The following is a 16,129-nucleotide window of genomic DNA, read 5'->3' as shown; positions in this document are numbered from 1 at the left end:
GCTGCCTTTTTGAGAACATAGCAAAAAAAGCATCTGACAAGGCTGCCAAGTCTCAGAGTTAGACAGTCAGAAGTTTATACAGTTCTATGAGGTGACATTCAACAGTAGGTCCCAGACTCTCTTACTCATGGAGAAATGAGAAATGAAAGATCATTTAACTAGGATCATTCTCAAGCAGGACAGGGGAAACTACAGAGTTATATTTCTAAGTCAAAAATAAAAATATGTAAGAAGTAAAACAAAACATTAGGGAAGGTGGAATTAGTCCCTGTAGCCTAGACAGAAACATATGCTATTTCTTTCACACATAAACGTGTTGTTATCTATTAGGCAACAAGAATCAGAAAAGTAAGTTAAAAAAAGGAAATGAAGAGGTGACACTAACCCATTCATTCAACAAATACTAAGTATTTACCCGTCACTGTTCTAAATGCTGCAGATTTGGAAGGAAACAAATCCTACAAAAATCCCTGCATTCATTGAGTTTTAAGTCTAATGGAGGACATTAGAAGTAAATAACAAGTCAGAGAAATGGTGTGTTGTATGGTGATAAGTGCTAAGGTTAAAAATGAATCAAGGTATCGAAATAAAAAGTTGGCGGTGGAGCAGTTTTAGACAGGGTGGCTAGGGAAAGGTGTCACCTAAAAGGTAACATTCAAAAAAAGACATGAAGGAGATGAAAGAGGAAGGCCTTGCAAGTATTTAGGAGAAGAGCTTTCCATGCAGATGGAGAAATAAAGGCCCTGAGGCAACAGCATGTTTGGTGTGTTATTTATAGTGGTGAGCTAGAGTCAGCCCTGGGAACCAATTGTTAAGTTTTCAGGAATTTTGCAAGCTGGTTGTCAAACATAGCCGTTATAAACAATTAAATTATATATAAATTTATTATTGAATAAATAAATTATATTAAAAACCAAGGTAATAAATACTCAAAAGTCACCACTTCCTAACCATGTTATTGCACTTTACTATTCTCTATGCTCTTGAGATTGCTTACATCAATGGTGTTTGCATGATGGAAATACTACATAACGATGTGCTACAGTGCCCCTCTCCACCTTTTGTGACATCATATTCGTAGCCTGACATTGGTCATGGGAGGAGTACTATAGAAGTCAGCTAAAATTCAGGACTTTTTCTCCTCAGAGCTTGTTGTTAAATCTTTACCATCAAGGAGGCCAGAGTTGTGATCAGAGCTGACTGAGTAAGGGGAGATGAAGTCATAGCAATAAATGGGCCAGGTAAAGGGGGCAGATGATGTAGGGCCTTACTGTAGGCCACTGTAAATGCCTTGCCTTGTTTTCTCAGTGAGACTGGGAACCACCCAAGTGATTGAACTGAGACATGATGACTTGACCTGACTTCAAATCTTAACAGGATCAATCTATATGCTGTGATGAGAATAGCCTGGGAGCAAGGGTAGAACTAGGGAGACCACTTAGGAGACCCTGCATTCATCCACAGGTTGATTGTGGTTTGGACCAGAATGGTGTTCATGGAAGTACTCCAATTCCAAGTATATTTTGAAAGTAGAGTCAAAGGACTTCCTATAGAAATGGTTTGGGATGTGTGAGAAAGAGAGGATTCAGGGATGACTCCATGGATTCTGGCCTGAGGGACTGGAAGGATGGAGTACCGTTTTTCTGAGACTGGCTACAGGAGGAACAGTTTGGGGGGAGTGGGGCGGCATTAGGATCTCAATTTTCCATCGCCCATAAATTCCTTAAAGGCAGGGGCTTTGTGCCAACTTCTTAGTTGTACTTAATAAATATTTGTTGAATTCACAAATTAATCTTTTTTTGGCATTTGTAATCAAATGAAGCCCTGGAAATTAATGTTGATGAGAAGATGTTACCGGATGTGAAATTCTCTAACTCTGTAACTCTAAACAAAAAGAGAGAAGCTGCTAGATGCCACTCCAAGGAAGGCCATTTTACTTCCTTTAATTCTGACTCATTTGTCTCATCACAAGAAGTTCAGATACTATAGCCATTAGCAGAAAACTTGAAAAGGAGACAAGAATAGTAAGACCTCATGTGTACTTGGACACATAAAGGAATTTTGATAAGGTATTATCAAAATTGTTTCAAAGCCTTCTTCTCATATAATAAACTGAAAATAGGTTCTAACAACGATAGAAAATGTTCTATGATCTGCTCGGACTTTAGAAGAAATGAAGAACGTAGCAAAATAAGTGGATCTATTTCAGTGATTCTCTACAGGGGGCAATTTTGCTCCCAGGGAGACAATTAGCAATCACACATTGCCTCACAAAACAACATTGTTAGCCAATGTCAGAATCAAACACAGCACCTTATAAGCCTAGATAGATCAGAGGGTGAAGGTAACAATAAACACCAGTATAATAATGACTAATACAAAGACATTGTTGGTACTTACAAGTGGTCAGGGATTGGATGCTGCTGGCATCTAGTGGGTTGCTGCCAGGGATGCTGCTAAATATCCTGTATGCAGAGAACAGGTCCCCCCAAAACAAAGAATTATTCAGCCCAAAATATCAATAGTGCAGTGTGATATGGACAGATGGTAGCTACACTTGTGGTGAGCAGAGCATAATGTATAGACTTGTGGAATCACTATGTTGTGAAACACCTGAAACTAATGTAACATTGTGTGTCAACTATACTTCCAAAAAAAAAAAAAAAAATCAATGGTGCAGAGGTTGAGGAATCCTGATCTGTTTATAAAATATATGATGTTATCCTGGCTCGCTGGAGGAGAAAAAAAGCAGAACCTCAACAAGATCAGTGTTTCTCAAACTTTACTGTATATATGAATTGCCTGGGGAGCCTATTGAAGTGCAGATTACGTTTCAGTGGGTTTGGGGAAAGGCCTGAAACTCTGCATTTCTAACAAACTCCCAGGAAATGCTAATGCTAATGTTGATAGTCCATGGACCACACTTTGAGTAACAAGGGACTAGATTATGCCATTGTGGTATCTGTTGGGGTGGGATGGGGACAGGGATTCCTTAAGAATTTGTCCTGAGAAGGTCCCCCCAAATAATGTTTGGAGCATGGTATGTGCAGTTTGTAGTGGGCTCATTAAAAATACATTATTTGGGGGGCACCTGGCCGGCTCAGTTGGTGGAGCATGCAACTCTTGATCTGGGGATTGAGAGCTTGACGCCCACGTTGGGTGTAGAGATGACTTAAAAATAAAATCTTTGAAAAAAATACATTATTTTGAGTATTCTGTATTGTGCAATTCTTTCTTCTTGGGAGAAGTTTTAAAACATATTTCCAGAGGAGAAGGAATTCCTCTCTAAGAGATCAAATAAGCATCATAAATACATTAGTAGAAGAATCTCAGCACCTCACCCTGTCTTCGGGGGGTACTAGGCTTGAAAAATTTCAAGCTGATTTCAACGTACTCATTGAGAATGTCAGAATCAAACAGCAGCCAGACCATACGCCCAGAGAGATCAGAAGGTGAAGGTAGTATAAAAACAGCGAGTATGGGAACAGCTAACATTTGCTGAGCACTTATTACGTGCCAGGGACTTTGCTAAGCACTTTATCATATGTATTCACTTAATTTTCATGGTAACCCAACGAGGTAGGAACTATTACTATTGCCATTTTAAGATGGGGAAATAAACACAGAAAGTTAAGGCATTTGAAAATAAAGTGAAAAGTATGCCAGGATACCTTGATACAAGATAAATGAATGAATAAAGCATGAAGAAGTTTGCTAGAAGGAATAAACTCTTTCCATTCTTATTCCATTTGAATGTGAATTCCAAAACACTGAAAGAAAGAAAAGAAAGAAAAAGTGTATCATATGGAGGGACTGGAACATAGAGCGTAATGGGGTCTTTTTTTTAAAAAGAGCTTTATTCTAATAGCTAAATTAGAAACTTTTGAATTTTCATAAAATGTATTTCAGAACTATGGTTAAAATCCAGAAGAAAAAGAGTATAAACCCTAGAAGTTGTTTGTCTGTTTAATATTAATTTAAGCATTCAATTATCTTACCTTAAGAAATGTTTGGGTTTTTTTTTAAAGATTTTATTTATTTATTCATGAGAGACAGGGAGAGAGAGAGAGAGGCAGAGGCAGAGAGAGAAGTAGGCTCCCCATGGAGCAGGGAGCCCGACGCGGGGCTTGATCCCAGGACCCCGGGATCATGACCTGAGCTGAAAGCAGACGCCAACCATCTAAGCCACCCAGGCGCCCCAAGAAATGTTATAAAAACAAAAGATTTATTTCAATAACAGGTACCTTTCTTAGGCATTTTGAAAATTGCCACAAATAATGGAGTATTTTCTTAAGAATGGTCTGGCATGTTACTAAAATGAATAAGTAAACTTTAAAAAAAAAAAAGAGGGGGGTCGCCTGGCTGCCTCAGTCAGAGGAACGTGTGGCTCTTGATTTCAGGGTTGGAAGTTCGAGCCCCACGTTGCGTGTAGAGATTACTAAGAGAAATAAATAAGCTTTAAAAAAAAAAGAAAGGGGGCTCCTGGGTGGCTCAGTTGGTTAAGCGACTGCCTTCGTCTCAGGTCATGATCTTGGAGTCCCGGGATCGAGTCCCGCATCAGGCTCCCTGCTTGGCAGGGAGTCTGCTTCTCCCTCTGACCCTCCTCCCTCTCATCCTCTCTGTCTCTCATTCTCTCTGTCTCAAATAAATAAATAAAATCTTTAAAAAAAAAATAATAAAAATAAATAAATAAATAAATAAATAAATAAATAAATAAATAAATAAAAAGAAAGGAATGGTCTGACATGACTTGCCTGTACAACTCTTTATTTGTAATGTAATGAAGATTTTCAAATGAATAATATTTAAACCACTTTTCACATGAAAAGAGAAGTGAAAAAAACGTTACATAACTATATGGGCTATTATAGTTGTAATTTCAGTAATTCTAATCCTCTGTAGATGAGACTGGATGCCATTTACCTAAGAAATGCAGAAAACTATATATACGTGTAAGCATAAGATCATAATAGCCTCCTCTACAAATTTCTGTTATCACAGTTGTTCAATTGCACAGAAGTATTAAAAAAATCTGTGTACATGCATACATTCATTCTTCCTCTCCATCTTTCTTCACACTCTCAGAAAACTGGAAAGAAAAAGGTGGGGGGGTGTTCATGGAATTGAAGAAATCTGATGAAAAATTCTCTTCTCACTCAACATTTTCCAACAACAAAAAATCTCCATGATACATTTGGAGTTTGCAAAGTGGTTTCTTTACAATGCTCTGAATCTTGGACACTTACTGTTTTTCTAGTTGGATAAAGTCGCCTGCTGGAAATCAAATAATAATAATTATTTATAAGAAAATTGCCTGGTAAATTTACCATTTATTAGTATCTACTATTTGCCAGATGCTTTATATATGTAAACAGTCATAAATAAGTCAGAAATAAGGCCAGAGGTAATTCAAATTTCTAAATGTTTGAATGTTTGATAAAATAAAAAGCAAGATTAAAAATTCCGGGGCACCTGGGTGGCTCAGTCGTTTGAGCATCTGCCTTCAGCTCAGGTCATGATCCTGGGATCCTGGGATGGAGTCCTGCATCAGGCTCCCTGCTTGCGGGAAGCCTGCTTCTCCCTCTCCCTCTGTAGCTCCCACTGCTTGTGCTTTCTCACTCTCAAATAAATAAATGAAATCTTAAAAAAAAAAGATTAAAAAATCCTTATATACAGGGAAATTTGGGCTGTGCCATAATGCCATGAACACAGAAAATGTATGACAGTATAAATTCAAACTAAAATGATTTCTTCCTGATTTACCCAGATAATTATTTCATGACACTTTTCTTTGCCTGTAGAGGTCCAGCCTATTGAACACATTTTGTAAAAAAGAATTTTAATGTGTTTTCATGTTTGAAAATGTTTAAGCAATGCTGAGATCCATGAAAGCTGAAGTATTTGAAAATATTTCTTAAGTCTTTCCTACATAAGTCAAATTATACCAAAGGACACACATTGAAATAGTTTGCCTAGGGGCACCTGGGTGCCTCAGTCAGTTAAGCAACCGATTTTGGCTAAGGTCATGATCTCAGGGTCCTGGGCTGGAGCCCTTCCTCATAGTCCTTGGGGCTCTGCACTCAGTGGGGAGTCTGCTTGAGGATCTACTCTTCTTCTCCCTCTGCCCCTTCCCTACTCATTTCTCTCTCTCTCAAATACATAAATAAATCTTTAATTTTTTTTAAAGATTTTATTTATTTATTTGACAGAGAGAGACACAGCGAGAGAGGGAACACAAGCAGGGGGAGTGGGAGAGGGAGAAGCAAGCTTCCCGCCGAGCAGGGACCCGATGCGGGTCTCGATCCCAGGACTCTGGGATCATGATCTGAGCCAAGGGCAGAAGCTTAATGACTGAGCCACCCAGGCACCCCCATAAATAAATCTTTAAAAAAAGAAAGTATTTTGCCTGATAATTCGACTATATGTTTTTTGCAGAACATAATGTAGTCACTAATGTACTACACAGTCTTTTCTTTCGAGATTGTGTTTACACTATGACAAGTAGCACTTCTCTCTTTATTGGGTAACAACAAGGTTCCCCAATAAGGGTTTTGCTGTGAATTTGGGAAGAGAAGGAGAGAGAGCACAGGGTGAGCAATGGGCAAGGGTGGGTGAAACTGAGGTCAAAGTGGAGGGACCACTCAGCAACAACTGGACACGGCCATGGCTGGTGGGTGGTTGAGGGTATGCAGTCATAGACTGGGTGTGCACTTGGCAGGTACCATATGCTATCCAGGAGGCTGAGTCAAAACAAGCCCACAGACTCACCAGACTGAGGAAATAAGAAAACAGTGTTGGGTTGGCCTTCAGAGGCGATGAAATGGGAAACAACGAAGATCCCGAATTAATTACCCAGGGGCAATTTGCACTTTTCTAGGCAGAAGCAACATCTTTATGATAAACCGAGAGACTCAACCCAGGGAAGCCATGGAGAAGGAAGAAGGGGGTCTTATGAATGTCACGGGTGGAAACATTTCCAGCTTCTTCCTACCGCACCAGGATATATATCTCCTTAATTTGTGCAAAAGTTTCAGTTTTCTGACTGGAAAGAGAGTGGGCCAGGAGAACAAGAAATCCATGCTACACACAGATTAGTTAAGGGTTTTGGAGAGCCCCAAGGCCCTGCACCTATAATAGCATTTTCAACATCCAGGGTGGTCCAAAAGAGTCTCAGTTTCTGAGTTCACACTTTCACTGCGACAGCTAGAAAAGACTGGAGGTAAGTCGGTAGAGTTTGTCACTCAGTTGTGTCAAGAGAATTTGTCCAGTCTTGTTTTTTAGTAGCATCAGCTTTGATGCTAGAGAAAGATAAACTCAAAACCTGGTACTTGAAGTAAGACAAGCAAGGGGCAGCTGGAAGTTCACACAGCTCCTGTCATGTTTCCATCAGAGGTTCATCTTTCCCCAACACCTCATTGAGAAGATAGGCTGCAGCCTGTTTGGGCTTCCAGCCTCCTATTATTCCGGTTAAGAAGCTCGACAAGGCCATCTGGACCTTCTGGCTGAACCCCCAAGGCAGGAGATATAATTGCCCTTCCAAAGACTGGGACTAAGAAGAGAAAAGCAGGGCTTCCCTTCCCTCTCCACCAGAGAGGACCCAAAGGCAACCCTAATGCCCTCAGGGGCAGTCCTAGAATTATCTGCTAGGCTCTGCCTCCAGAGATGCAGAACTAGGGACCCGGCAACTGTTATTCCTCCCTTCTAGTTTTTCTCACCAATGGTGTGGGGTGGGGAGAATGATTTCAGGCATTTAAGCTTTAGTGGGTATGAGAGATCTGCCAGCATTTTTTTTTTTTTTTGAGAGAGAGATAGTGCCCACACATGTGTGGGGTGAGGGGCAGAGGGAGAGGAAGAGAGACTCCGAAGCAGACTCCATGTCCAGTGAGGAGCCTCATGTGGGGCTCGACCTCACGATGCAGAGATCACAACCTGAGTGGAAATCAAGAGTTGGTTGCTTAACCAACTGAGCCACCCAGGCGCCCCTGCCAGCATGTTTTTTTTTTTTTTTTATGAGGTCAGGGTGACTAAGGGAAGAAAAGAGAACCAGTGAGGGAGGACAGAGTAAATGGGGCTTCAAAGACAAACTCTGCCTGTCCTGAAATCCAGAAAGTAGAATCACGTGCAGATCTGAGAAGGCAACTGGCAGAATGTCATAATGAAGTTCTTGGTAGGAGGGCATGAGAGAATTTGCTTTTATTGGCCCCGGTGAACGTGAAATCCCCAAGGTCTTGTGTACAACATTAACTTCATTGGTTGTTGAAGACTTTAGCCAAACAACTTATACTTGTAGAAATAACTGGCATACAGAAAAATGTACAAGGTTTACTTGAGGAACAAAAGCACCTTCATTTATGAATTCCACATCTATATTCCAAATTCTTCTCCTACAGGAGATATAAAGCTCCGTAGTAACTCTGTAGTGGAGAGACACAGGTTTGAGCTATACAAAAAAAAAAAAAAAAAAAGTGAGTTTCACAGGATTAAACAATATTTTTATAAATATTTCTACTTTAAATAAATTAAGAGTTGCAAAATGGGACAGGGAAAAATGTCTAGAATCCAGAGATCTGGGTCCTTCTCAGTTCTGCCCTTAATACGCAGACAGAACTCTTGGCCATTAGTGACTTGATCAAACTGCTAAAAGATCCCTAGTGTCCCTCCTGGCTCAATGACACCCCTTAACTTCTGTGTGATCCTTTCTTCTTGAAGATTCCAGCAGATAAAGACAGGTGCAGATTTTTTTTTTTTTAAATTAGGGATTTAGTGAATGTGTGTGCCTTAAGGAGACATTTTCTATACTTATCCACCCATTCATTCATCTATTATATTTTGAGTCCCTCCATGTCTCATGTACTGTGCTGTGGCTGAGGATGTGATGATGAGAAAAATCTTTTTTTCTCTAAACAGAAAAAGACCACATGATAAAAATGTTTTGTTCAGATGTGATTTTTCCTATAACTGGATCTACAATAGTTTCTAAGTAATCCCACCTAGTTTCATAAATTTGGATAACATATCCTTAACACGTGGGGGTTAATGTAGTTGCATTGTTGCCTTTTTTTTTTTTTAATATCAGGGAGTTATTTTCATTGAACAATCTTGAAAGAAGTCAGTCTTTTCAGACATTTCAGAGTCTTGGTTAAAAGCATTTACTGATATATATGCTAAATTCTGTTGTGCGTGATAAGGATATGATAGGCAACAAGTCAGGCAAAAGTCCTGTTGTCAAAAACTCATACTCTTGGGTCTATTAAAATATGAGAAATTTAAACCATCATGTATTAATGCAATTTAAGCTTCTTTAGTATACTAGTCAATTGCTCCAGCTTCATAAGGTGTCCCTGAAATTTTTCAAGTAACTTTTTTTCAATTCAAGACTGTGTTTGCTTATTTAAGCAATTTGTGACAAATTGCCACTTTTTCTAGTAATGTTGCTAGAGTGTTGATTTTTTTTTTTAAGATTTTATTTATTTATTTGACAGAGACAGAGACAGCGAGAGCAGGAACACAAGCAGGGGGAGTGGGAGAGGGAGAAGCAGGCTTCCTGCTGAGCCGGGAGCCCGATGTGGGACTCGATCCCAGGACCCTGGGATCATGACCTGAGCCGAAGGCAGTTGCTTAACCAACTGAGCCACCCAGGCGCCCGCTAGAGTGTTGATTTTAAAAAAAAAACGAATGTGACTGTGCCCTACCACTTTTAGAAAATCCTTCTGTGGCTACCCAATACCCCACAAGGATAGAAACCCCAACTTCCTAACACATCAGGCAAGGCCCTTGGCAACTGGGCCCTGCCTCCTCCAGTCCTGTTCATTCTCTGATGGTTGCACACTGCCCACTCAGGCCACTCTGATTGCCATTTCCCAGAATAACAGTCTCTTAGCTCTGGGCCTTCACGTGTGCTACTTCCTCAATCCAGACTGTTCTTCACCCCCTTCCTCCGTTCAGAGCCTTCACTGATTGCCTGGACTTGGGTTCACCCATGACTCCCACAGTTCCTGTGCCTACATCCATCCTGGGTCTTGCCTACTGCTTACACATCCATCTCCTGACTACAGTGGGAAATTCCAGGATGGTGCACAGGGCTGGACATGTAGACACTCTTAATAAAAGATGTTCTGAGTCACCACCAAGACAGAAGAAAGAGAAATTAAGGAGTCAATCCCACTTACAATTGCACCCAAAACCATAAGATACCTAGGAATAAATCTAACCAAAGAGACAAAGGATCTGTACTCAGAAAACTATAAAATACTCATGAAAGAAATTGAGGAAGACACAAAGAAATGGAAAAACGTTCCATGCTCATGGATTGGAAGAACAAATATTGTGAAGATCTCAATGCTACCTAGAGCAATCTACACATTCAATGCAATCCCCATCAAAATACCATCCACTTTTTTCAAAGAAATGGAACAAATAATCCTAAAATTTGTATGGAACCAGAAAAGACCCCGCATAGCCAGAGGAATATTGAAAAAGAAAAGCAAAGCCAGCGGCATCACAATTCTGGACTTCCAGCTCTATTACAAAGCTGTCATCATCAAGACAGCATGGTACTGGCACAAAAACAGACACATAGATCAATGGAACAGAATAGAGAGCCCAGAAATGGACCCTCAACTCTATGGTCAACTCATCTTTGACAAAGCAGGAAAGAATGTCCAATGGAAAAAAGACAGTCTCTTCAACAAATGGTGTTGGGAAAATTGGACAGCCACATGCAGAAGAATGAAACTGGACCATTTCCTTACACCACACACAAAAATAGACTCCAAATGGTTGAAAGACCTCAATGTGAGACAGGAGTCCATCAAAATCCTAAAGGAGAACACAGGCAGCAACCTCTTTGACCTCAGCCGAAGCAACTTCTTCCTAGAAACATCGCCAAAGGCAAGGGAAGCAAGGGCAAAAATGAACTATTGGGACTTCATCAAGATAAAAAGCTTTTGCAAAGCAAAGGAAACAGTTAACAAAACCAAAAGACAACCGACAGAATGGGAGAAGATATTTGCAAATGACATATCAGATAAAGAGCTAGTATCCAAAATCTATAAAGAACTCATCAAACTCAACACCCAAAGAACAAAGAATCCAATCAAGAAATGGGCAGAAGACATGAACAGACATTTTTCCAAAGAAGACATCCAAATGGCCAACAGACACATGAAAAAGTGCTCAATATCATTCGGCATCAGGGAAATCCAAATCAAAACCTCAATGAGATACCACCTCACACCAGTCAGAATGGCTAAAATTAACAAGTCAGGAAACGACAGATGTTGGCGGGGATGCAGAGAAAGGGGAACCCTCCTACACTGTTGGTGGGAATGCAAGCTGGTGCAGCCACTCTGGAAAACAGTATGGAGGTTCCTCAAAAAGTTGAAAATAGAGCTACCATATGATCCAGCAATTGCACTACTGGGTATTTACCCCAAAGATACAAAAGTAGGGATCCGAAAGGGTACGTGCACCCCGATGTTTATAGCAGCAATGTCCACAATAGCTAAACTGTGGAAAGAGCCAAGATGTCCATCAACAGATGAATGGATAAAGAAGATGTGGTATATATATATACAATGGAATATTATGCAGCCATCAAAAGGAATGAGATCTTGCCATTTGCAACGACATGGATGGAACTGGAGGGTATTATGTTGAGTGAAATAAGTCAGAGAAAGACATGTATCATATGATCTCACTGATATGAGGAATTCTTAATTGCAGGAAACAAACTGAGGGTTGCTGGAGTGGGGAGTGGGGTGGGAGGGATGGGGTGACTGGGTGATAGACACTGGGGAGGGTATGCGCTATGGTGAGCGCTGTGAATTGTGTGAGACTGTTGAATCACAGATCTGTACCTCTGAAACAAATAATGCAATATATGTTAAGAAAAAAAGAAGAAGAAGAAGAAGGTAGCGGGAGGGGAAGAATGAAGCGGGGGAAATCGGAGGGGTAGACGAACCATGAGAGACGATGGACTCTGAAAAACAAACTGAGGGCTCTAGAGGGGAGGGGGGTGGGAGGATAGGTTAGCCTGGTGGTGGGTATTGAGGAGGGCACATTCTGCATGGAGCACTGGGTGTTATGCACAAACAATGAATCATGGAACACTTCATCTAAAACTAATGATGTAATGTATGGGGATTAACATAAGAATAAAAGAAAATTTTAAAAAACCAAACAAACAAATAACTCAGATTTAGAAAAGACTCAAAACAATGTTTATCAAGGTAATCACCTTAGGCATGAAGGAGGACAGAAAAGGCTAGCTTGTGGGATGTTCTTGTCAAAAAAGGCAAATATAATCTATGTATAAAATTCCCTATTACTCCTCGGAAAGAAGGAGACTCTTATTTTATTTAAAAAAAATTTTAAGTTTTTATTTAATTTTTTAAGTAATCTCTACCCCCAGTGTGGGACTCAGACTCACGAGGCTAAGATCAAGAGTTGCATGCTGTACCATCTGAGCCAGCCAGGCGCCCCTGGAGACTCTTATTTTAAACAAATGCTTAAAAGGATCTCATTTTACACGATTTGTACCAAAAGTCTGTGCAACCAGCCACATAGAATCCTATTAGATAGAGATCCCTTGTCCAAAGCAATATAAAAGTATATTGTATGCTATTACGTGCTGTATCTGTTTGGAGAAATCTTGTCACTCACATATGTCAGAAATGTCAGAAATGATGTTTTGTGCTTTCCACAGAGAAAATTCCTGTATACTTTTCAGATTCCCTCTGGAAATCTTCTTGTAACTCATAAAATATTAAACTATGATTCTTGAAGTTAGACGGCAAACCAAACCAAAAAGAGATGTATCAGAGGGGCACCTGGGTGGCTCAGTCGTTAAGCGTCTGCCTTCAGCTCAGGTCGTGATCCCAGGGTCCTGGGATCAAGCCCTGCATCAGGCTCCCTGCTCAGCGGGAAGCCTGCTTCTCCTTCTCCCACTCCCCCTGCTTGTGTTCCCTCTCTCGTTGTGTGTCTCTCTCTGTCAAATAAATAAATAAAATCTTAAAAAAAAAAAGAGAGATGTATCAGAGATGGTGGAGGTGGTCATTATAGTTAATAATCCACTATTGGAAATCAGCAATAATCTTAACCATTAGTGTAAACACGTTTAGCCTACATAATTAAAGCTTTGATTCATTCTTTAACCTTTACTTAATCATTTCCACAATCAAAGAAGTGATGACAAAAGTTTAAAAATTTGAAGTTCAAAATCCTGTCAAAAACATTTTCAAACAAGGTCATAATTAATCATACACACAAAGAAGAAACAAACTCACAAATGCTAATTCATCTTTTGTGATTAAACCATAAAATAATTTGCATCACATGCAAATTCAGCCATTTGCATAACTCTTGGTGATAAATTGAGAAAGGAGCATAGATTACTTTTTTAAAACATGGAAACAATCTACCACATAGTATCAAACAAAAAAGTACATTACAAAACCTAATTGTCACAGATCTGAACCTAACAGAATCAGTTTTCTAAAAAGGGAAATTATCTTATTTTACTTAAAAAATTAAACCTAGAAATGCATTATTCCAACTTTACTTGCTTGAAAATATTAAAAAGCACAAAAAGGACCAGAGATAGGAAGAGTTTGAACTATGATATTCAAATTTGTGTTTTAACTGAAAGATAAATGCTTCATATGGTGAAGCATTATTAATTTTGTGGTCTTAAGTTTTTGTCTACCTCTACTTCTAGGGTTTTTTGTTTTTTGCTTTTTTACTTTTAGTTGGTCAAGTTTTTAAATGATAGATAAAATTTAAATGATCTTTCTCAAATTTTTTACTATTTAATTATTTTGTAAAGAAAATTTAAGAGACTAGTCAATTCAATATTGTTGATTTGATAATTAAAAAAATAACATCAATCATACTTGAGGTTAGTGGACTTGCAAAGATTTTTTACTTCATCCTACAGTAAAAAAAAAAATACATTTTACATTGTGACGCAATCTACATGTCTCCACATAAATGTCTGGAACAGGACAGTAGTTCTATGAGACACTGCTTACATTTATTGCAATACAGTCTGGTATTTTCAGTTCTATTCAATTTAATTTTTAAAAGATGCACTAAAGTGATGGGCTATGGCCTGCTACTTGAAAACCTCAGTTTTAGTCATTCCACATTTAAGAACCAGCATAGTAATTAAAGACTCTAGGGACAGATGTCTGATTTTGTGTCCCAGCTCTACTACCTTCTAGCTCTGTGATTTTGTACAAGTTGACCCAGCCTCCCTATCTGCAAAATGAGGATAACAACAGGACCTACTTCATAAGGTCATTGTGAGAATTGGTAAATACATGTAATAGTGTTTTGTTTTGTTTTTTTAAGATTTTATTCATTTGTCAGAGAACATAAGCAGGGGAGAGGCAGGCAGAGGGAAAAGCAGGCTCCCAGCTGTACAAGGGATCTGGAATCATGACCTGAGCTGAAGGCAGACACTTAACCGACTGAGTCACCGAGGCACTCCACTGCTTATAAGGTTTATATCAAAGTGCCACAACATGTGGGCACCTGGCTGGCTCATTTGGAAGAACATGTGACTCTTAATCTTGGGGTTGTGGATTTGAGCCCCAAATTCGGTGAAGAGATTACTAAAAAAAAAAATGTTTTTTAAAGTACCTACCACTTGTTGAGCACTTAATACATTTTATTACTATTATTATTTACCAGTCACCAGGTGGGAATAAACATTTCAGAAAGTCTGGACACAGTCCATGGTACCAGGCACTCTCAGGCATTCCAAAGGCACACTGCTCTCATCACTCAACTTTTATTTGTTGATAAATTATAACCATGACAAATTGGCTTTTATATAGTAATAAGATGTAATGTTTGCCACTTCATCAAAATAGTTTCCCTTGTTTAAAAGCAAAAAAAAATTCAACCTCTAAATTACCAAATAGCTACCCCTCAGAGTAAAGAATAATTTTATCACAAAGAGTGCTTATCAACCTCATCAAGTCACTCTGAAAGAAATTCCAGTGTTTGAGATTCATGTTCAGATGGTGTTTACAGTCTCTCTCTCTGGTGAGGAAATGTGTTTTAATAAGACATTTAAAATCTTGATCTTTGTCTTCAGAATTTTTACTCATTCAGATTTACATAGCTTGAAGTATCACATTTGATACCTGCAGCTCTTATTATAAAACAATGCCTTTTTCCCCTTTTTTAGAAAGTCACAGGAAGAAAAAAAAGATTTTTCCTCTAAAGTCATAACCTTCTAAATAGACATTCTGAACGTTATTAACTTAGTACCTATATCAGCAATACTGTCAAATTCTTTATAGAATGAAGAACAGAATAAAAGTAATTCCAGGGTCTCACACTGTGCTTTAGTTTTTTTTTTTTAATTCTGTTAAGATAAATGGAATCTGTTGTTACATCATTTTAATTCTATTAACTTTAGCCAAGTATACTAGACAGCTATTGTTAGAATAGAAACTCCCTAATAACATTACAATTCCAAGAGTACCACTTTCTGAACTGTTACTCAAATTGATTTTAGATGCTTAAGGCAGCGAAAGTTACTGTAAAAATCACACTAATTAAGATAGAAACTGGCTTTACTGATATTCCTCAGGTTCCACATTTGCTTTTGCTCCTCTGCCAGAACCACACACTTATTTTTCTTGTAAAGTCCTTTGAAGCTTCTCCTGAGTAGAGTAACGATGCAGTGCTAGCTGGGAGGGGTTGCGGCACATGGCTTAGGGTGGAATGAAGGCATTGTGGGACCCACCAGTGCGTGGACAGATGGAAAGGTCTTCCAAGATTTCAAGATTTGATTAATCTCTGCAGTACAATCATATCAACGGGTAATAAGATCCATATGTAGAGGTAACCACCCTAAAAATGGTTAATAATCTGTAGCTTGAAGAGATCTGTGAATTCCTAGATTAAAGTAAAGAGGATATGGTCTCAGGGAAATATAAAAGAACATGCAAACAAGTAAATTTGTATGATATTCTATGTGAATTAATTGGTGATGAATTATTGCTTGGGGTTCATCAATTCATTCATTTAACACTTAGTCACCATCATTACCCTCAACAATTATAAAAGCCTCCTAGGGGCGCCTGGGTGGCATAGTAGGTTGAACGTCTGCCTC

General features: G+C 39.0%; 1 long non-coding RNA gene across 1 annotated transcript in view; it reads right to left on the bottom strand.

Annotated features, from left to right (window-relative positions):
• Positions 1–3,615: 3,615 nt before the first annotated feature.
• Positions 3,616–16,129, bottom strand: part of LOC118008080 — a 171,489-nt gene continuing 158,975 nt past the window's right edge. The window contains exons 3-5 of the long non-coding RNA XR_004678564.1: positions 8,318–8,440; positions 5,247–5,274; positions 3,616–3,770 (exon numbers count right to left, since the gene is read on the bottom strand). This is a non-coding gene — a long non-coding RNA (uncharacterized LOC118008080). The remainder of the gene's footprint in view (positions 3,771–5,246; positions 5,275–8,317; positions 8,441–16,129) is intronic.

This window comes from Mirounga leonina, unplaced genomic scaffold (genome assembly GCF_011800145.1).
Source record: "Mirounga leonina isolate KUSES-001 unplaced genomic scaffold, KU_Mleo_1.0 Mir_125, whole genome shotgun sequence".
Classification (NCBI taxonomy): Eukaryota; Metazoa; Chordata; class Mammalia; order Carnivora; family Phocidae; genus Mirounga; species Mirounga leonina.
This window is presented reverse-complemented; position numbering and strand designations above follow the sequence as displayed.